At 38.1% G+C, this 22,763-nt stretch overlaps 1 long non-coding RNA gene across 1 annotated transcript; it reads right to left on the reverse strand.

Annotated features, from left to right (window-relative positions):
• Nucleotides 1–620: 620 nt before the first annotated feature.
• LOC111926777 (uncharacterized) lies at nucleotides 621–8,629 on the reverse strand. The gene is made up of 4 exons (XR_002863169.2): nucleotides 8,477–8,629; nucleotides 6,371–6,478; nucleotides 2,579–2,733; nucleotides 621–796 (listed from the first exon to the last, which is right to left on the reverse strand). It is a non-coding gene; the product is annotated as an uncharacterized LOC111926777 (long non-coding RNA).
• Between the last annotated feature and the right edge of the window lie 14,134 nt (nucleotides 8,630–22,763).

Raw genomic sequence — 22,763 nt, forward strand, 5'->3', positions numbered from 1 at the left:
ACTCCTCCCAAAACTCCTAAAGAGAGACCCTATTACATTATCTTACCTTTGCCTGTGCTCTCAGCAGTGGCACCAGCCCTTCTGTGCCCACCTCCACTCAGCTCCACAGCTCACCCCAAGATGAGGTGTCCATCACAAGCCAGGTGGGTCTCCAGCCACAGGTGTGACACATCTGCCAGAGCCCCTGCAGCCAAGTTTGCCCCTCACTCTGAATTTGGCCATATTGTCTACTCAGTTCATGCTTTTGGACTGTGACAGATCACTGACTCACCTCCTGAGGATCTCTTGGATGACCAGTATTTTTTGGAGGCATGTGAGACTGCTCCACGTGTCTGCTCCAGAACAATTGGAGGAGACTAATGTATTTTCATTGGTGAGAGAGCCAGGCAAGTGTCTATGTATCAGATGTAAAATGATATTGAAATAACAAAGCATTTACTTAAATTCACATTGTTCAAACAAAAGGCAACCTCACCTATTTTCCTTCTTCAGATAAGATATTGACAGGTCCAGTTTTTTATTCAGTTCACTTGAGACTTTAACATAACAACCAAACCTGATGCTGTTAAATTCCCAGAAATCATTTTTATGTGGCCAAAGAAAGATGTGGACACTAGAGATTTTAAGAAAACACAGCGGTGTTTATTTGATTTTCTTGTTACATAAATGGATTTTATGTACTGGAAAAGTAACTAATCTTGATAGATGTGCATGTGGTAATACAGCTGATGGTTACTGAAGCCAGACAATGTGAGCTTTCTCTTTCCAAGCTTCTTATTGAGGAACTGTGCTAATACTTAAGTAAATAAAATGACAAAAAGAAAGGAGATAAAAACACAGAGCTGATTAAGATCAAATTAAAAATAAATCAACAGCAAGTACTACTGAAATGCAACTCCAGCAGCTACAGCAGTGTCAGAGCATAATGCAAATGAAGAAAAATGCATTGATCTCTAGACACAAACACAACAATCGTTTCTTCATATACATCACTTGGGCATTTTAAAAGACATTTGTTTGGAATGTCTAAATTGATTCAGCTCATGAGATCATTTCACAGCAATCTTCAAAAAAATGGTAAAGCTTATCAAAGTAGTTGATGGATTACACTTCCCCACATACAATAGGACAGTATGAAATATCCTTCTCTACTTTGTCATCCTAAGCTTCAAAAATAATAATTCTCTGTGTGTATCATTTGGATGTCTATCCAGAGCAAATCACTTCTTTCCCCACATTTTTTTAAATCTGCTTTTTATTCCAACACTGAAAACCAGCAATTTATTTTAACTCTAGAAGTATGCAGGGTGCTACATCTAGAAAGCAAGAAAACACAACGTGGAGCCAAGTGTCCAGCACAACTCAAAAGGTACAAATTAAAAAAAAAAAAAAAAAAAAAAAAGTTTGCAAACTTCTAGTTATGTACCTTTCTTAAAGCATCTCAGTAGTTCCATGAAAGTCACATTGAAAGTTATCCTTTTAAATCTGTTCTCTTAAACTTCAGCCCTCACTGAGCATTAAGTCAACTTGCTTAGGCAGAGACAGCTGCCACACAGACATTAATGTTGGCTCATCTCCCGTCCTGATATTGTGACTCTAACATTGCTTAAGACACTTGGGTTATCTCCTATTCCTCTTGGAAAATGCATTGGAAACTTGAAGTTCCATCTCTGTGTTACCAGAGATGCTCCTTTAATAATAGAAATTAGAGACTGAAATAGAATCTTAAGTCATTTTATCCTGCAGAAAAATATTGCAATAGCTCAGGCCTCTTAAAGAGTACTGCAAATGTCAGCAACAAGCATAAATGCAACCACTTTTCTTGAATACCTGACCATTTTCTACACTTCCTTATATATTATTTTAAACAACGAGTACAGCTGCAGCAGCTAAATTAAATTTTATTGAAAGAGTGCACTTAAGAGGATGGGCAACAACATATACGGGCACAAAAATAAATGACAGGTTTGTTTCTCCTTCTGTGTTTGTAATGAAAGACATTAAAAGCAAAGCTGGAAGCAGAAGAAAGATGGGAAGATTCAATGATGATCAACAAAGGGTAACTATTAGAAGAGTGGAGAAAGTAGCAAAATAGTCATGATAACAGGAAGAGTGGTAGCAATTCCAATAATAGAACTGGTTTGTCAAGGACAGGCCACATGATGAGAGCACCATCCTGTTCACCCTGCTGCAGCACAGCCAAAGTGCTCACAGTTCATGTAGCTGCAGGACTGGTTTCACAGGTTAACACAGTTCTGGATACAGGTAACACAGTCAGACAGCTGGTGAGGGAGAGCTGTGGGCAGGCTGCTTCCTGAAGTCCTGTGGCCACAGACACGTTCAGCTCATGGCCTATGAGGTATCTGAAGCCTACTGAGATGGTGTGATAGCCCACCTTCCCTGCTACAGGAACAAAGTACATGGGCTACCTGACCACAGGGGTGGAAACCTCTTTCATGTACTGTTTTCTTACTTCTGCATGCCAGTAGATCTATGTCAATCATGTATTTACTTTTATAAGTATAGAATAATATAATTTATATAATAATATAATATAATATAAATAATATATATTTACTTTTAGTATAGAATAATGCAGAAGAAATTATCACTCTTCTCAGCCGTGATACGGCTTTCCTCCTTAGTGATCTCATGAAACACAATGCTTTGGTTTTTCAGTATTTACACTGCAGTGCAGCACCATCAAGTCGGAAGGCAGATCCAGTACTTGCTCTGCAGATAAAATCACAAAATATATTATTGTAGCAGAGACACCCAAATTTATATAAACCTGCCAACTAGGGCTTCCCCAGATGCTTTTAAAACCATAAGCATAAGATCTCTAAAACCAAAAATGAAAAGTTAAAAGTTTCAACCTTCATAAACAGCAGAATGCTTTGATCAGATCTCATTTGTGATTGTGATAATTATATAGGAAAATATGTCAGTGCAAATGTTTGAAAAACAAAGGACATCAAAGCACCTAAGAAGTCCTGTTTAGTTATTTGCTTTAGAAGTGTCCTTGACAATATTCCTGTTGGTAACAGCCTATCTCTCAAATGGCTAACTAAACATCTGAAATAATTATAACAGAACCATAGCCAAGCTACAGCACAAATTTCAAAATGATTGAATTCAAAGCAAACAGCATTACAGGAAGCAAACAAAAAACCCTGCTGTTTCATTACACACAATTTGATTAACCACTAGTTCAAATCATGATATGGATAGTCATTATATCATAACTTGCCAAAAAATGCAACTATTGAAGGAAATGGAAAGGAAAAGTTAGTCTGAAGCATGTTACCTGCTAATCAGAAATAATTTTTAAAGATTTAGTGATCCAAATCTTTCATCTGTTTCATAGCTTCTTCATCCTATATTCATAGCATTCAGAAAAAGTCAGTTTAAGTAGCATCAATATGCCATCAGGGAGGAAGGTATATTATATCCAATAAGGGCATGAACCAGTTGAGAGTGAGAGAAGGCGATAAAACTGATAGGTGGGTGGTTTGAAATAGTTTTTGCCTACAAGAGGGTGAGAATCACTGCTGGTTGGGTACTTTCAAGGGAGAGCACAGAAGAAATGAGACCGATTATACAATTACTCTAATATTATGCAACTCAGAAAAGGTCAAAATGTAATCATAACAAGAGGGATGCCTTATCTGGCTTGCCATTTAAATATTGCATTTTCCATTTAAATATTGCATGTTTGTCATGCAGCAGTGTGGGCAAGTGAGATGAGAAGCTGTTTCTTTCACTGGACGACCTGTATGCAACCTGGACTCCCTGCTTTGCCATTATATGACTGAGAAGGCAGTGTTAACTTTGGCTTTCAGTCTGTGACACTTTGGGAAACACAGTTGGCAGAAGAGTGATGTTTTTCTTGAAGGGATTATTTCTTTGGGTTGTTTTTTTTTTTTTTTTCCCTGTGGCTGGTCAAATTAAATTAAGTTGTTTTGCTGAAGGAAAGGGAATTATTTATTATTATTCTCTGCTCTTAAAGTTGGTTAGCTCTGCAGCATATGCAAATCTAATAGGGAGAATAGAAAAGAATGACTTTAATTCTTTAGGGTGGATGATGATGAGTAATTCCTGTCTTTAAAGATGCCTCAGTGAACCACCCATGGGCAGTTTCTTCTGGTACATGTTAAGTATGACAGAAGACCTCAGAAAAATCAAAAAGCTGAATTTACCATGACAATTTAGGGTAGGAATTCTGTTTGTACTTTTGGCTAGCAAATAAATTTCTACATACACAGAGTCATGAAATCATAGAGAGTTAAGGGGTTGGAAGGGACTTTAAAGACAACCTAGTCCCAACCCACCTGCCATGTGTATGAATACCTCTCTCTGGACCAGGTTGCCTTATCCAACCTAGCTTTGAACACTGACAGGGTTGGAGCATCCACAGCTTTCCTGGGCAACCTCTTCCAGGGTCTCCCCACCCTCACAGTAAAAAATATTTTCCTAATACCCAACCTAACCTTCTCCTCTTTGTCTCCTCTGCTAGTCACTGGTCTCCATGTGGACAATGACCCCTTGAGCACAATTCTTTGTGTGCAGCCATCCAGCCAGTTCTTTATCCATCGAGCAGTCCATCCATCAAATCCCTGTCTCTCCAACCTGGAGACAAGGATGCAGGTGTGGGACAGTCTCAAGCACTTTGCCTAAGTCCAGTTAGACAATGTTAGTTGCTCTGCCCATATTCACCAATGTTGTAGCCTCATCATAGAAGGTGACCAAATTTGATTTCCCCTTTCTAAAGCCATCTGTTCAGCTGTTAAAAATCAGCTCTTTGTTCTCCATGTGCCTGACTGGTCTTTAGTTCCTCAGGTCTTCTGTTTTCCCCTTTTTAAAAATGGGGGTTATATTTCCCTTTTTCCAGTCATCAGGGACATCACCTGACTGCCATGATTTTTCAAAAATCATGGATAGCAGCTCAGCAACTTGATCCCTCCAGACCTACAAATGAATCTCATGGAGTACCACAGACGTGTGCACATTCATGTTCCTTAGATGGTCTCAAATCTGATCCTCTCCTACAGCGGATTTAGAGTTTTCATTCCCCGCATTTGCCTTTCTCAATTTGGGCAGCGTGGCTGGAGCACGTGCTGTTGAAGACTGAGGAACAGAAGTCATTGGGAACCTCCCCCTTCTCTTTGTCCAGGTTAGACAGGTCTCCCATTTCCCTATGGAGAGGGCCCACATTATCCTTAGTCTTTCCCTTGCTGGCAACATATCTATAAAAGCCCTTCCTGTTATCCTCAGTATCACAGGCCAGACCCAATACTGTCTGGGCTTTGGCTTCCCTAATCTTGCTCCTGTCTTCCCATACAATTTCCCTGTATTCCTCTCAGTCCAACTGTCCTTGTTTCCACCTCCTGAAAGCTTCTTTTTCACTCTCAGTTTGCTCACCAGCTAATTGTCCATCTGTGGAGGTCTCCTGGCATTTTTTCCCAATTTCCCCCTTGTTGGGATCCACTGTCCGTGATCTTGGAGGAGGTGATCCTTGAATATCAGCCTTATCCTTGGGCCCCTCTGCCTTCCATGTTTCCATCTCATCACCCTCCACTGAGCAGGTATTTGAAGAGGCCAAACCCTGCTCTCCTGAATTCCAGAGAGCTCGCTGCTTTCCCTGCTCACAGCCCTGAGGACCTCAAACTCCACCGTCTCATGGTCACTGCAGCCAAGGCTGCCTTGGAACACTGCATTCCCCACCAGCTCCTCCCTGTTAGTGAGGTCCAGTATGGCACCTCTTCTTGATGGCTCCTCAATCACTTGTGTAAGGAAGTTGTCACTGACACATTCCAAGAACCTCCAGGATTGCTTTTGCTCTGCCGTGTTCTCCTTCCAGCAGATACCCGGTTAGTTGGAATGCTCCAAAAGGACCTGCTTTACTATTATTTGTCCTTTTTAAGAACAGTAATGATTACCTTTCATTCTACCCATTTACACCTAAAGTGTTGCTTCACATGACACCAAAAATAAACTAAAAGCAACAAAGAAATCCACAAAACCTAATACAAATCAGGCAAACTGAAGTGATGTGGTCTGTGTAGGAACTTTTAGAGAAAAGCTTTACAAGGACAGGACCTGTAAGCTAAGCACTAGCACTTCCTCCCTGGCCACAGCCTTGGAGCATTCTCCAACATGTGCAGAGCCAGGGTTATGCTCCAGGTGTCTGCCCTGCTATTCTGAGTAGCAGTCTCATCTACTCCCCATTGCAAGAGCCAGCCATTTCTCGTTCCCTTCTTTCTCTTCCATGTTAACTCTTACTCCTAATACTTTCAGTTGCTTAAAAAAGCCAGAAACCAATCAGAGACATTATCTGAGGTTCATCCATAACATATTTAGGAGAAATTACCTTTGGTTGGGCTGTACATAATGCTGTGTCAGGGCTGTACGTGTTCCTCTGCCTTTTGTCTGGGTAGAGGCTGCCTACACACACCCAGACTGCAGTGATTCCTCAGACCTAAAAAAGAAATATATATATATATGCAGATCCACAGAGAAAGATGGAATTTCTGTAGCAAAAAAGCAGCAAGGTTTGAGGTGATGAGATTAATGTTTTCACTTTTATAGTGAGGCCAACAAAGAGGTACTGAGGAGGGATAGAATAAATTCCAAGGGACATTATCAAAAGGTGAAATTACCTTAGTATCTGATGTGATATCATAATTCACACCTGGAGGAGAAGGTTAGTAAAACCATTGGCAAGTATTTGAGAAAGCCCTGTAAACACTGCTTAAAGTCAATGTTCCTTTAAGCAGATGTATATCTAATTGCAGAATCAGAGTCTGCTCTGTTTGTATAACCGTGAAGAACTTCAATGACTTTCCAAAGGACTTCAGTTTATTATGATTGAACTCATAAGTTTAAATGTTTTTTAAACAAATGGCTTTAGCATAAGTATGTTTTTGTCCAAGCAGAGGCTTGCTTTTAGCTTCCGGTCTTTCACTGTTTTCTTAAGTATGAAGACATCAGGTCAGATTTATCAGATAAGAATAAAATTAACAAAACCAATACTTGGGGTGCCAAGTACAAGGCTTTCAGGCAATGGGATTGCAAGTTAATAATTAATCACCCATTTGTTAGCCATACTTAAACAAAACTTCTTGCAGTTTAAGTCAGGAATATGAAGATTAGGCCCTCAGCCACAAAACAGAATAGCAACAAGAAATTTGTATCTATATCAAGAATTTATATCTACTGTTACCACAAACCCTTTCTCTCAATCTAAGGCTGAAATTTGTTCTCATAGAACACCTTAGAAAAGAAAAATATATTACAAAATATCTCTGTTCATGGACAATGTGTCAACATGCCTTCTGAATACATGTCAATGTGTGATATTACTGACGGACAAAAAAGGAAAAATTGTACCATAATTAGAGGGGAAAAAATATGCTAAAAATGAGTTGCTAACCAAATTCTTTAATATTTAAAATAATGAATTATAATTCTCCAGATCTAAAGGTAAATAAGAAAAGCAATATTCTTATATATAGAAATAGAATTTTTTTATAAAGAAAGTGGAGGAAACCTTAATAAGCTACAATGTCCATCCTACTGTTCAAAAATATTAAAGTTTGTACAATATTAATACAAAATAATTTCATGGCAAAAAAAAAAATTCTATAATAATATCATTAGGCACTGTTAAGAATTATTAATGAAAATTAGCTTACAAAACATGGCTTCAGTTTATAAGGAAAACATTGACTTTGACAAATTAGCTCACACATAATGAGCTTGCTGGCCCTGATAGTGATTATTCGGTATTTGCTTTGAAATTAACACAGAGGGGTAAAGAGAAGCTGCTCCTGGACTAGTACCAGTGCCACCAGTATAGCTGCAACAATCACAGAGACTTTTCAAGAGAGACAGATGGAATTAAAAGTGATGTTGGATGAGATGGCATGAGTAAAATTTCACCAACTTTTTAGTAATCCTTTTAGTAATCTTCTCATCTAAATTAAAACCTTAATAACATCAGCTTCCATTGAAGGCATGTTTGAGACCAGTTCTCCTTTGTCAGCTCTTCTTCCCAATCCATTACCTAAAAACCTACAAGCAGTGCTACCCAACATCTGCATACAAAACAAGACCCACTGCAGTTCCCTGTATGAAAAGCTGGTCATAATATACCTCACGTACATAGAATCAAAATAATTTCAGCTGGAAAAGTCCTCTAAGATCAGACCAAGTGCATTGGGCATCAAAGTCTAACCGCTAAGCCAGCATCACCAAGTCCACCACTAAACCATGGCCCCCAGCACCACATTTAGACGTCTTACCTACCATACCTACAGGGATGGTGACTCAACAGTTTCCCTGGGCAGCATCTTCCCTGACAACCCTGTCAATGAGGAAGTTTTTCCTAATATCCAATCCAAGCCTCCTCTGGAACAAGTGGAGGCCATTTCCTTGTCCTATCACTTGTTACCTGGGAGAAGAGGCTGACCCCCACCTGGCTACACCCTCCTTTCAGAGAGTTGAAGAGAAGCCTCCTTTCCTCCAGGCTAAACACCCCCAGCTCCCTCAGCTGCTCCTCACAGGACTTGTTCTCCAGACACTTCACCAGCTTCGTTTTTCTGTGACCCGTTTGAAGTCTTTCCCACTGAAGGAGCTGTGTGTGAACTATGAATGTTTTAATCACTGCTCAGCATCTCAGGTCCCACCCTCGTCTCCTTGCCTTCCCTGCCTCAGGCAAGCAGTCAGTTTTCAAGAAAGCCATTCAAATACCAATCAGAGACAACTTCATTTAGTTAAGGTTCTCCTCCATTTGTTGTTCACATTCAAAGTGAGATATTATCTGTGGTGAGATGTAAACTCTGGACAATTGATAAAATATGATTAAATGCTTAACAAATAGCCTCACTCGTGTTGTCCAGTTTGTACGATAAAATCTTAATTCTGTGAAAGTAATTGCTTCTGAGATTTTCAAGTAGGCAATATGCTGCCCAAACAGTGCTGTTCAGTCACAAATTCTGAGGCTACTGAAGTGAGAAGCACACAGTGTAGACAGAAATTAAAGCCTACTTATGATGAAGAGTCTGTGTTCTTTTCTTAAACTCCAGGTTTTTTTTGTGATGAGGGGAGAAATCTGTTCATAACAGCTACCCTTTTGTGGGTTTGTATTTTTAGAAGTTGTTGTGGTCTTGTGATTAACAGCAAGGAATGGCCACAGGGTAATTGTAATATGTTAATGAAACCCCACACTCTGCACAATTTCCTTGAAGATTCTTTTTATAGATTTCACATTGGGGAGGAAATGAACCATAAAAAAATGTGCTACATAGAAAATGATAAATCATTTACCACTTACTTACTTTTTTTCCCTTGCCGTATCACTCTCCAGCTTATTAAAACATTTAATTTATTCACTTGTCCTCCCTGTGTGTAACTTTTATGGATTTTGCTTTCTCAGGTAAAATCTGCAGGCATTTCCATACTTAAGCAACCACATTCTGTCATCTAAATGACTTAATAAAATTCTTTTCAAAATTGCTTCATGTGTGCAACACTCCTTAATTTATCTCGTTTGTTGTCAGGAATTGGAACTCTATGTGAACAATTTAGGAACCTTTTCTCTGGGTATCTAGTTTTAGTTACTTGAGCTTGAAAATTTTGGCAAGAGTTCATCACCTGGAATAATGAATCCCTGAATAAAGGACAATTTGTCACTGTGGGAAGAATGCCAAAAAGTATATAAATCCTCTAGGTTTTCTACCAGCAGTAAATGCCTACACTTCTAGAACTGGTGATTCTATTTAAACATCTATAAATATGGCCAAGTAATTATTTGTTTTTAGACATCTTGAAGAAAAAATTTAAGGTAGACTCAGTAATCCCCTTGAGGGGGCTGGACGCTGATACAGACACATTAGTTCATAGCACAGAAGCATCATTTGACTGGTGCCTTTCCTGTGTTCACGGCCTTTATTTCATGGTGATTCACTGATGGTTTTTGATTGCATATATCATGCACCAAGCTGATATCATCAATAAACTTCTTTCATTAAATGGACAGTAATGAAATACCATAATTAAAGCAAAGTGGAAGTCCTCTTAAACTGAACAAAAGCTATGGAGTGTAGTATCCTGGAAAAGGAAATAGTCAGTCACTTCTTGCATTGTTGGTACTCCCACAGGATCAAGTGATATTGCAATGCTTTCACTGTAGTGTTATGTACCCAATTAATTGTTTTCAAAATACCGTGGACTCTGATATCTCTCTTACGAATAAGCACAATGAGCTTTTTTCCAGGCAAGCCATGTCCTGGACTTTACTTGCAATGTAAATGCAAGTGCAGAGAACATAAATAGCCTAGTAAGAACCTGAGACTGTCCCTTTAAATTAATTCAAATTAGCAGCCTAATATTTTACTTAATTAGTGCTTTATTAAATTATTCTTTGAGATATTGAAGGTATTAGTCTACCCTCTGACTCTGCAAGTTTCAATACTCAGTGATGTCAGTAAGGTATGGACATAAAGTGGAACTTGTTATTTCTCATGTCTTCCCAGGCTTTCCCAGCATCTCCTGCACCTTCTTTGGTATGCACCATAGACCACATGTTGGTATAAGAACCAACATCTCATTTTGGTGATAGCGTGGTGTTTAATAAACTAACATCTGCTAGAAAACAATGATGCAAAATCCAGTTTTGAAACCTACTGACTTCTGAGGTAGGTTCCTAGATGACTTACATGCCTATGTAAATTTAATTTTCTATTTTTTGTTACCTCCCTCGCTAGCTTGCTCAGCCTGTTCGCTCATATTCTGTACCTTCTTTCTTTCATCAGCTTGCTCAGTGTGCTAGGCAGTAAGCTGTTTGTCATAGGGTACCTGTCATTTCTTATATATCTGTAGAATGCCTCAGCTCTGCCAGGGATTACAGATGGTACTGCAATGTAAGTGTTATAACTCATAGGCATGTAAAAATAAAATCTGGTACATCTGTGTTACATATAATGATGTTTTATTTTCTTTACATGCTCATTATATTCTAACTAAATATGTCAAAAATTAAGTGAACAGTTCTCAAATCTGCAAGGATTATATCAAGGGATGTGATAAAATCATTAAAGGGTACAGAATTCACTTCATGGAAGTCAAAATACTTAAGTGCCAGTGGATATTTCAACTACGCTGTGAATTATTCCACAAAATAAGTCAAATATTTATATACGGAAACTGCTTCTGCCGCTATTAACTAATTATCACATTTCCCCCTACTCCACCCATAATTCTTGATTATATGCCAGTTCACCATCTCTGTTTATCACCCCTTCTCTGTCTTCTTGCCATGCTCCACTAGAATCTCTTCCTTCTTTCCAGCTCAGAAGACCTTGTTTAAACTAGATTGAAGGAACTTCCTCTCAAAAATTCGGAGCTACCGGCTCCAGAAATTATAACTAGAACACTGGGGGAACTTCTTCTAATATGATGCAATCTTTTAGATGGTTTACTAGATTATAGACCATATAGACCAGGACACTTCTCTCTCTATTGTATGATATTTAGGCAAGCCATTTTATCTCCACTTTAAATTCACAGTTTTGATTAAATACTTTGAGTTCTCAGGATGATAAACATTATAAGATAGCTAATTTCCTTTGGGGTGCTTACCACTTCATGGCTTAGTATGTAAAAATAACCAAGCTAGAGCCTGTCATTATATTCTGCTTTTCTCATGTCCCTTGCTTTCAATACTTCTATTAGCCTAGAAATGCGTAGATTTTTTTTCTCATTTACAACATATTAGAGTAAATATTGATCTCTTAGGGGTTGAAATCCCTTTTCTCCTTCACTATGTATAGCAGAGCCTCTCTGTTTCCAGGTTACGAACCTCAGCTGTCTAAAGGGGGATAAAATTAATTTTGGCCTCTGTGGATAGCCAATCCTATTGTGACAGGTGTAATCTTTGTAACATGTCCCAGCTCAGCACAAGAGACAGTCACTTAAGAATTGTTCAGGTCCTGGCTTGTTTCACTTTATACCCTGACCAAGGAACAGGTAAGTAAAGATGCAGTGGTCTGTCACCCCAGACCATCTCAGCTTTTGCTGTATTTCATGACATTAACATGAAACGTCTACTATCCTAATGATCCTTGTTTGGGTTTTCTAGGGAGAGCTTTAGTTATTATTCCAACAACCAAGGGAAAAAAAGTAAAGATTATACCAGTCATGATTTGACACTTGAAGCAGATGTACTCCAGAGGAGGACTAGAACACATTAAGTGCTCTCCTATAATTTCTGATATCCATGGTGGCTGTCACCCACTAGCTGAAGCTCATAAAAATTTATCAGCACTTGACAGTGCACTTGGAAAGACTGAATTCTCTAGAAATATGCTTCACTGAGGAAACACAGGAAAGTTGGATTGCTTACAATGAAGTGATTGAAATGACTGCCAAGAAAAATGCATGCAGGTTTCATTATAACTATTAATCTAATAGGTTCACATTGTATTCTCTATTTAAATCAAAAACATATCTACAATTTCCCACATTTACACTACTATTAGCTTTAGTAGAAGAAAGGAAAAAACAGATGAGGCGTCAGGCTTGAGACTGCAAGCACTGTGTGTAACCTAGAAGCAACTGAGGCCATTTTCTTCAACACAAAACAGAAATGGAAACAATCAAAACCTTCTACACCACTCCAGCCAATTTGCTCTCCAGCTGTACTCAGTGTCTCTTCCAAACACTGGTGCACACAGGCAGTCAACCACTGGATTTCCACCCCCATAATCCCCATTTTACCATTCTTTGTCTGATTTTCTCTCTACAAAACTAAAGGAAAGATTGGAGCTGACAACCTGGTGCCGGACAACAAAATCACTTCCAGCCCATCTCTGATGTGACTGTCCAAAACACAAGAAAATAGGAGTGGAAGGGTATACATGCAACAGTTTGTCCAGAACAGCAGTCATGGGCTACTATATTAAAAATGTCTTTATGCCTATCATCTAGACTAGTCCATAAAATATCTGTATTTTATGCCACACCTATGGCAGCTACCAAAACTGTGCTGCAATAAACTTCAGTTATTTCATAAAAAGGCAAGGAACACAAATATATTGTGCCACAAAATTAAGAGTTTCTTCCCAGGATCTGGCAGCAAGGAATTGTTCAAATAAAATTTCAACAAAATGCCAGGAAGCACATGATGTCCCATGGTACAAGAAAAGGTTTTAAAAATACCACTGAGGCAGTCAATCTCAGCCACAGGAAAAACACTTCCTGACCCCAAATCTGGTCACTGGTTTAATCCTGAGTGTGTGAGCAATATACACCAATCAGACATGTATAAATTTAATGCCACTAAAAGTACTTTATACATCTCTACCTCCATTGCCCAAAGGCAGGTGAAAAAAAGAACTCCCATTATGGATCAAAGAAGGAAAATTCTGTCTAGCCCTAAAAGTAATCACTGGGAGCCCTGAAGCATGGGATTAATATAATATAAATACAGTATATACAATATATATTACACCACCTTTTAAATTCAAACCTCTATTAACTATCTTGTCACAGATATTAAGCAAATTAAAGACTTAGCAAGTGTATTCAGTCACAGAATATTATCAATGCATTCCTGGAAAGAACTTCAGAAATTCTACTCTACAAAATAGCACTGTAACTTATGCTTTTAACCTGACACACTGGAGTATAGAAGATTGCTTCATAAACCTATCATCCAGTGCAAGTTATTCATTAAGTTCCCATTCTCAAGGAGGTGTTAAGGCACAGAAAAATGTGGCTGATAGAAAGTTACTATTTCCCGGAAATATGACAAGTATTTTACTTTTGGAGATTTTGACTGAGGTTCTGTCAGGTCTCTGGTATGCAGTAGTGATTCTTCAGTGTCAGATGCATCTTTGAGAATCTCATAATCTAAATTTCAATGCTTTTGGCAATATACGTTTTAATAAAGTCATGAGTCATAACTCTTTCAGCATCCAAAATATTCAGTATCCAGAATTATGCAGTGTCTGTATTTCTGTGGTTTACCAGTTTCTAAAAGTTGCAGGGACAGGGACAGCCGGAACTAGAATCAGCCTAGATAAGATAATGCCAGCAGAAATCCAACTGGTGCTTTTCAAACATGTTTGTAATGGCTGTGGAGACAGAACTTTTCTGCCTGCTTGAGCAGGCAGCCACTTATGGCAAAGCAGCTTAAGGTTTTGATAATGAGTTATTGAGGTAGGACTGAGACCCATTTGCCAGTCAGATCATCTTTTGCTGTCATTTCTTGGCTTATGGTCAGCCTGGTCCAATAGTTAAAGATTTCCAGTAGGGAACCAGACTCTGGCAGTCTGCAAGTCTCTACTAGACCTATTAATCACTCTGATTTTCAGTTGACCTCTGGGCCATTTTTAGTAACAGAGGCATAGGTCTAGTTAGTGAGACTTTTATTCCCAAAGGAGTCATATTTTCCTGTACACTCTTTTAATTTATGTAAGTTGCCCAGGTACCAACAGGATGATCAGTATAGCAGATCTGAAAGAAACAGTTAAGGAGCCCTGAGTAATTGAATGGTTTTGCTTAAATCTTTATTAAAAAATACCTACCACAACAGACAATTCTACAGCAGCAAGCAACACAGAATCTCTTTTATCAGATCTCCTTATCACATACAGTTCAGCATCTATTTTGAAAGGCTTTAAACACAGAACTAACTAAAAGCAATATTTAACAGAGAGTTATTTTCTATGTCACTGTAAATCATTGTTCAGCTTTATGCACTGAAATGGTGGAGCTGTTCTGAGTCTGTTATTTCCTTCTGTTTGCATTCCTACAGTAAAGAATAGATGGAAGAGAACAAAGAGGGCATCTGACAAATATGACAACCCAAATATTATAGCCAAGAAGGAAAGACGTAAGGAAGACAGAAAGAAAAAGAAATGGCAAGGCTATGCCAATAGTTGAGGAGTTTTTTGCAGGCTATATCACAAGGTAATTGGCTGTGATGTGAATTATGCTTCCCAAGCCAAATGTGAGAGTGCTTAACAGACGCAGAGGTCAATTATCTCTTAGTAGAGCCTGCTCAGAGAAAGAGGCTACTGCAATTAGAATGCACTATTAAAAATGGTTAGCCATTTTACTATTTTAAATCACTACCCTTCTCAAAAAGCTGTGCACAGTAATTCCTGTCATTGTATGCCTCACAGAATACTCTGTCCTTGGAAGAAAAAAAATCACTAAAATTATTATTCCTCTGAATTTCTTCTGCTATGTGCCTTGAAACTCTGAGGTTATTCAAATAAAGAAACCAGAAATTTATTTCTAACTACTGAATATTGCTCATTTCTAAGTACTATATATATTTACCTTGCCAATAAAGGGAAATTTAGAGATAAACAGCACTTAGGGAAAAATAGGTTGTAATTTGCAAATATGATCCAAATTCTCAGTGTTGACAGTCTGTAAAGGTGTTGTAAATTACAGGGCAGTCAGACCCAAATTAGGACTCTGTTTCACTTCTTTTCACCTATAGTATGACTAGACTTTGAAATCATATTTGCACTTACATCTTTTTGAGGCACTCTCTCATTTTTGTGGCCTTTATTAACAAAAGTAAATCTTTTTGTTACAAACTATGAAATATGAACTCTCTTCAGGGTCATATCAGGTTTTCATTCAGGACAGAAGTAGACATAATACCGGCAAAAAAACTGTCCCAAAAGATATCTGATATAAAAATAGATGTAGTTTTCTTATGATAATGCATTTACTTAAAGGAAATTATATTTTTCAAGATGTTTGATTCCAGCCTCTCTACAAAGGACCTTCGGACAGAGAAGTTCAAGCCATACTATGGTGAGTGAAAAACAAGGTGGGGCTCTGCCACCAAAAAAAAAAAAAAAAAAAAAAAAAAAAAAAAAAAAAAGTTATATCAAGCTCTGAAACTGTTGCTTCACATATATAAAATGTAGCCTCTCACCAAGAAATTAGTACAATAAAACCAAGAGCTGTAGTAAACAATAGAAATACAATGAGCAACACAAGGAGCAAAGAGCCCCTTTCCCAACTGACACCAATAAACCACAAAGTTTTGTTTACTATGAACATTCTCAGCAAGGCTGAATATGGCATTTCTTTAGCTATCACTCAAGAAATCTCTTTGTTTGAGAGCTGCTAGTAGAAACAGGAAACGATTATTCAAAATCATCAACACAAACCTGAAAATACATCCTCTCCAATGAGAAGAAATCTACCCAGCAAATAAACCCTTCTTCATTTTCTAAGTAAAATCAGTTGAGAGGCATAATTTCTCTGAAAAGGGCTCTGTTTTCCTTCCTTCAAAATAAAAAAGTTGCTTAAGCTCTACTTCCATTTCAAAACTCTATTATCTTGTGTACATTTTTGTTTGTTTTCGTTGCTATGTTCCTCTCCTGAGAGATTAGTTTCACTGATCTGTAAAGAATTTCATAACAGCAAAATCTGTTCTTTTACACAAAATTTCAAAAATGGTAGCATTGAGCTTAAATTTTCCACAGCCCATCCCAATTTAGGATATTGAATATGCACTTGTTAGAGTGCTGCAGCATGCACAAACAGTCTTACAGGCACAATTATCTCTGACGCATGTATGACTGCACAAATACTTCATTCCTTAGCAAAACTGTTATTCTTACAGAGTTTTAAAAATTTACTTTGAAGGACACTAATTGTCCTCATTTGGTTTGGAGCGGGGGATGGGGGGGTCCTTTCTGGAAAGATGTTATTTTGAAGATTGTTTGGTTCTATTCTAAGGAAAAGGTAAAATCATACAACTAGAAGAAACCACCTAAACTTGTGGTAGAACTTCAGATGCTGAACATGTTCCTCAAAATCCTCTTATTCAGACATTTATACTGGGAATTGTACTAGTTGCTTGATTGCTTGCTTGCTGAGCTAGCCAGGCCTTTGTCATAATTTAAGAATTTTATGTAGCTTCCTGTAAGTGTTCAACCAGGCCTTATAAACAAAGAAAAACATATTCAAAAACTAGAAAACATTACATGTGAGTCCAGGTTCCAGTATCGACATCCCAGCCACCCTCTGGAACATCAGTTAACCAACTAGTGCAGAACCCTTTAAAACTTCTGGGAAGTTTGAGCAGACTGGGGTATTTTTCTGGTTCAGACATCTGTAGAAGAACCATTTTCTACTTTAATGGTTGATGTCATCAGATGCTTTACACACAACCACTTCTTCTGAATACTAGCAGAGAGGTCAAAAGGGTCACAAGTTTTCTTTTTCCCAGCACAGCTTAATGGCTGTTCAGGACTAACATTTTAATAATGGTTAGCTCTGAGAACAATGCAAAACACTATATATTTTTTCTCTATCTTCTGCATTTTTAATTTGCTTTGCAGAATAAGTCGGTAAATGACCCAAGCAGGACTCAAGGGTATTATCCTGACCTGCAGAGGCCATGTTTATCCCAGTAGCAAAGTATATGCATACAATCTAAGTTAGAGTTTTCTCCTCCAGTTCCAAAAAAGAGGTTACATTTGTCAGACAGTCTTGTTAGACACCAACAGGACTGACTGCAAGGGCTTGGAAGAAAACAGCAAATGGATAAAGATATCTCCTGCAGGGGCAAATGATTCTATTGAAGAGTCAGAAGGACTCTTAAAATCCTTGATGTCTGTATGTCATACTCTTGCAAGAATACACTGGATACACATGGGTTTATGGTTTATATACAAGGATACACTTAAGGTTTAGACATCCGAATCTTAATCTTTCTATCCACGGCTGCTGTGTAATCCAAATTTTCATAATTCCTTGGTGTATTGCAATCCCTTGCAACATGACACAATTTGAGAGTCTTCTACCAAAAGGTTATACATAGTTGAGAGGAACAGTCCACATGCTCAGAATCACATATCACAGAGAATATACAGCTCATGTTGTTCTCACTCTCTGATGGGCACAGTCAAATCCAAGGTTTCAGAACCCGTTATAGATACTCACCTGCATGAGTATCCCTGTTTACAGCCCTGTCCTTATTATTCCAGAGCAAAGAAACTGTTAGCCTTGAGAGAGGAACATGTTTCTTGAACACAGGGAACTAGTACATGAAGCTGAAGTTCATGTCTGGAAGAGATCAGGACACGATACAACCTCAGCTGTACCAGCACAAACAGCTAAACTTACTTTTTGAATTACCTTCCCACCTGTGTATTTTGAGGTCTGTGTCTCACTGATTTGGTAAAGGATCAGGGAAAACAAAGAGAAAATACCTCTTAACACATATTCTTCCTAGTCTGGGAACTCATTAGAATACTCTGGAAGATTCCCTGAGAGCCTCAGGGAAGGTAGGTGGAAATTTAGTAACACTGAATATACTAGTTCTAATAATTGTACTCAAGAGGTATTTCTCACAACTGAAGTTGTAACATATTATTGGTTTTTTAGTTTGTCTGCTTTGGGAGGATACGGGGGTTTCTATTTTTGAAGTGCTAGCTGACCACATAGTGTACAATGAAAGTAGTTGAGTTTGCTAATTTGAAATGACTCCTAAAGACTTTAATATTCCTTGCACTATAGCAACGCAGAAAGTCATTCCTATTTAATTAGTTAGGCCAAAGTATTTGCAAAACAATTAAGAATGTAATTTAATTTTGGTGTTTGGTAAACATCCAGGGATTCATTCATTCTGAACTTATGACCTACATGTTGAGTTTACTTTGCGAAGTATCGTTAAACCAGTCAGTTAGAACTCACAATTAAAATGCGTGACATGGCAAACCTAATAAGTATATATTACAAATTAGAAATATGTGTTAGAAATTTTCTTTTTAAAAAGTCTTCATAGCTTGGAAAATGAACCGTGGGGTCAAATCAAAATGGTGTCAGTGGGGAAGTCCCTTTGGAACATCTCCATGAAGCCTGAGGCATTTAGCCTTTTAAGAAATTATTTTCCAAGTTGCCTCCTCATTCCAATGGAAGGACTACTTCAGTGTACAGGTTCCAGCAGGGCATTGTGCCTACACAAGCAGCTCCCACCAGGGCAGATATAGGCAGTGATAGCATTACAGTGTGCTACAGTCAGCCTGTTCCTGTGGGGGAATAACATGAAAATTCAGGTGACAATTGACAATTCATCCTGAACACACAGCAGCAGCCATGTCTGAATTATTATTCAACATGCCCACATTATTAAACAAAAAAAGCTGTAGAAGGACACCACATTTACTCTTACAAGGATTAGGGAATGCCAGTACTAAGACTGTCTATCCAGTCTTCATTATCCCCTTTTGTATATGTAGCATGATTGTCTTCACTCATGTTCACACACTTTCCTCCCCATGAGACTTCTCCTGGCACAGTATCTAAATGGGTGATTATTCAAATTTTCATTTCATCTTCCTTATTGGTTATTTGAACTTATTTAATGCCGATCAAAACCTCCAGTGATTATAAAATTATTCACCCCTTCCAATTCCTCATTAGGTTACTCACAGTCACTTCTAAATCCTTCTCAAGCACCAATCTTTACAGTCTCCTGAAGGGAAAAATGAGTATTAAGAGTCCATCTTAGAGAAGAAGAAAAAGGGGAGTAAATCCAAAATTGTCAGAATTGTCCATTAGTTTTCTGTGCCTAACATCATGTATTTTACAGTTATTTATATACTCAAATTATAGTTCTACTTAACTTGAAATGTAACTGAGTGCTGAACAAGAGGCTTCTTCTCTGCCTGCAATTCCTAACCTTGTTCACTCTTCTTTTCCCGCCTTCTGCAGTTCAATGAGACAGACTACTAAAGGAAGGGCATCACTCTGAGCACAGCAAAAAGGCACAAATCAAACTTGAACTTCTCAAATCCCGTTCTCTACCCTCAGTGAAGTCAGAAATTTCAGTGACAGACCAGCTACGAGCATTAAAAATCTAAATTATACTAATGACTGCAATAAAAGTTACACTTTGAAAACAAAATAAAGTTTCAACAGGCTATCAAGTTTAAAACAGTTCTGATACTAAAGAATCATATAATGGTTTATATCACATTAGCAACCAGGGGAGCCTCCTACACAATATCAAGATGCTCATTCAAAACATTAAATATCTGGAGCTGCTGAACAAAGACATGTAATAATTTTTACTAAATGGCTGGAACTATATTATTGTCCCAATTTATAAACAGATAATATATTTTTACTCATAAAACTCTCATAATGAACATTCCTGAAGCACAAACTGAAAGCAGTTTCCTGGGTGGGTATTTCTGAGAAAAAGGTAACTGCGATCCTGGATTTATAAAGGCATGTCCTGAAAGGCATTCCCTGTTAGATTTCAGCAGCTGCAGGGAGAAAGAGGAGCTCATGTCTTTAAAAGTGTGCATGGACCTGGCTGCAGTGGGAGTCATGCCCCAAACTCTGCTGGAGGGTTGGGTGCTCCAAGCCAGGCAGGCTGTGGTGCTGGGTCCCAATTCTGCTTGCAGATGTCAGTGTGTGCCCGTCCTGCCCAGGCCTGGCTCCCCACAGCTTGAACCCTGAGATTTCCCTAAGCAGAAACTGCCAGGCATCTAACACATATCAAATTCATGCCTGTTTTCTGTGATATAGCCAGACATCCACCAGGGACAAGGCTGAAACCACCAAACCCATTTTACAAGTGACCTAAGCCAGAATCCAGCTCTCCAGAGGCAAAAGGCTAGTAAATTAACCTAGTGTGTCACCTAACCCTTCACTATTGATTAGTAATTATTCTTTTCAAATGAAACAAGGACATAGGACATAAGGTCATCTACAGTATATCCTGAGAAAAGCCAATGTTTCCCTACATCCTTCCATCAATCACTGTTGAGCACTGACTTGAAAGAAAAGGTTCTCATTGAAATACAATTAAAAAAGTAATTTAACTCAGTCTGCATAAACCAAGAAGAGCTTGAGGATGTGAACTAGATCTGAGATAGGCATGACAGGCATGAGTATGGTCAATTTTTCTTCAATCTGAAGAAGCCATTGGAAAATTTAATAGAATAAGTGGTCAGTGAGTAAATAAAACAACCTGAGACCAGTGGTCCTAGTGATGCCAGCTTAGTGACACTCAAAATTCTTCCATACTGGCTCCCTTTGGCTACACTTACCTCCCTCCTCCCTTTGATCATTCTATTCCTTTGTATCTCTTCCTACCTCTAATTAACTGCTAATTAATTGATTGAAAAACATGCTGCTCATACAAACACACCCACTGAATTATTTTATTACCTAAAAATAACCCCCACTCTACCTTTTTTTTGAACTAGAAATGTTTCAGATAAAGGAACCATTGAGAAAATAAATATATCTATATCCTTTTTGGATATAGCACTTGTAAACTTGAGGTAACCAGTGATCCTATAGTGTCCTCTGTAATAACCAATGCTGTATTCTCCTGAAGGTTGACTTAGAGCACGGATCCATCTGTTCCATTTTATAGGTCTATAGGCTAAGTTCTGAATCCCAGAAACCCCTCCTTAATCTGACTCCAAGATATGTTCTATGTTTTGAAGCTGAGACTTGCAATGAGCTTTACTTCAGTCAAGATCTCAGGTCAAAGCTGCAATTTCAGACATCAGAAATTTGTTTTCTTTTCAACCTACCATAAACACAAACTTTTCTGCAGCAGCATAAATTCTGTGGCACAAATTCTGAGCAGACAGAAACATCATAGTCTTTAAAACATTATTTCTGCAAGACACTTAATTGTTAGCATCCTCTAGGAATTAGTGTTACTGCTTTATTAAAAAAAAAAGAAAAAAGAATGGGAGTCAGTTGTAAGTCTCCACACTGCTTTCCCAAGATTTTGAACAGTTCTGCCTCAGTTTAAAAGAAAATATATGATTAGTTTACAATTTCTTCCATGATTTCAGAAGACATATGAGATTCTCGTACCTAAGTTACATGATCACATATGTAGCATGGGAAATACAGAACACAGTGTTCTTGATATATTAACACCGTAAGTTTACAGTAACAATTACAGCACAAAGAGCAAAATTTAAATTTTGGTTATATCCTGTCAGTCAGGATATTTCTAAGGTAGTAAAACTTGTTTGCTGTTTCATGGCAAGTTTATGATTCTAATATCTTAAATATGTATGAAGTGTACTTTATCTGAATTCATGTTTGACATATAAAAATAACAGAATCTAAATTTCAGCATTTTGCCTAAGGCCACAATATGAAACTATTTTAGAGCTAAGATTATCATACTGTTCAGTTTGGTGGCATTTGGGTTTTATTATTATTATTGTTATTATTATTACTTTTTTCTATAGTAGAAATCTCAAAACAGGTATTAACCTTACATGCTATATGTGCTGGATCCAATTCTCAGAGCCAGCTCGGACTGTTGCTAGAAAGCAAGCTAAGAACTGACCTAAAAGGAAAGACTGGTCTGAAGGGTAGCCAGGCTCCTATCTAATGTGCAAGAAGAGAGGAGTGTATCACTCCTGAGGCTGAAAGCAGCAGAAAGAGAGCAAAGCCTCCCACCACAGCAGTCTGCTTGACTCAAGCCAGAACAGCCTCATTTTTATATCCTTTAATGCACTCCTTATGCAGCTTTATATCACCTTTGAATGTATTCCTCTTTCTAATCCCAAGTATCACAACTTTTTATTCCAGTGAATGCTAAGGAAGATCCATGTCATGCACCTTTCTCTAGATATCCCAATCCTGTGCTCCACAGCTCCTAAGTAGCATTTCCTATGTAGATCTCATGTCTATACACATCATCTTTTGTCTATACACATGGACCATCCTAATCA

Source organism: Cyanistes caeruleus, chromosome 2 (assembly GCF_971803275.1).
Source record: "Cyanistes caeruleus chromosome 2, bCyaCae1.hap1.1, whole genome shotgun sequence".
Classification (NCBI taxonomy): domain Eukaryota; kingdom Metazoa; phylum Chordata; class Aves; order Passeriformes; family Paridae; genus Cyanistes; species Cyanistes caeruleus.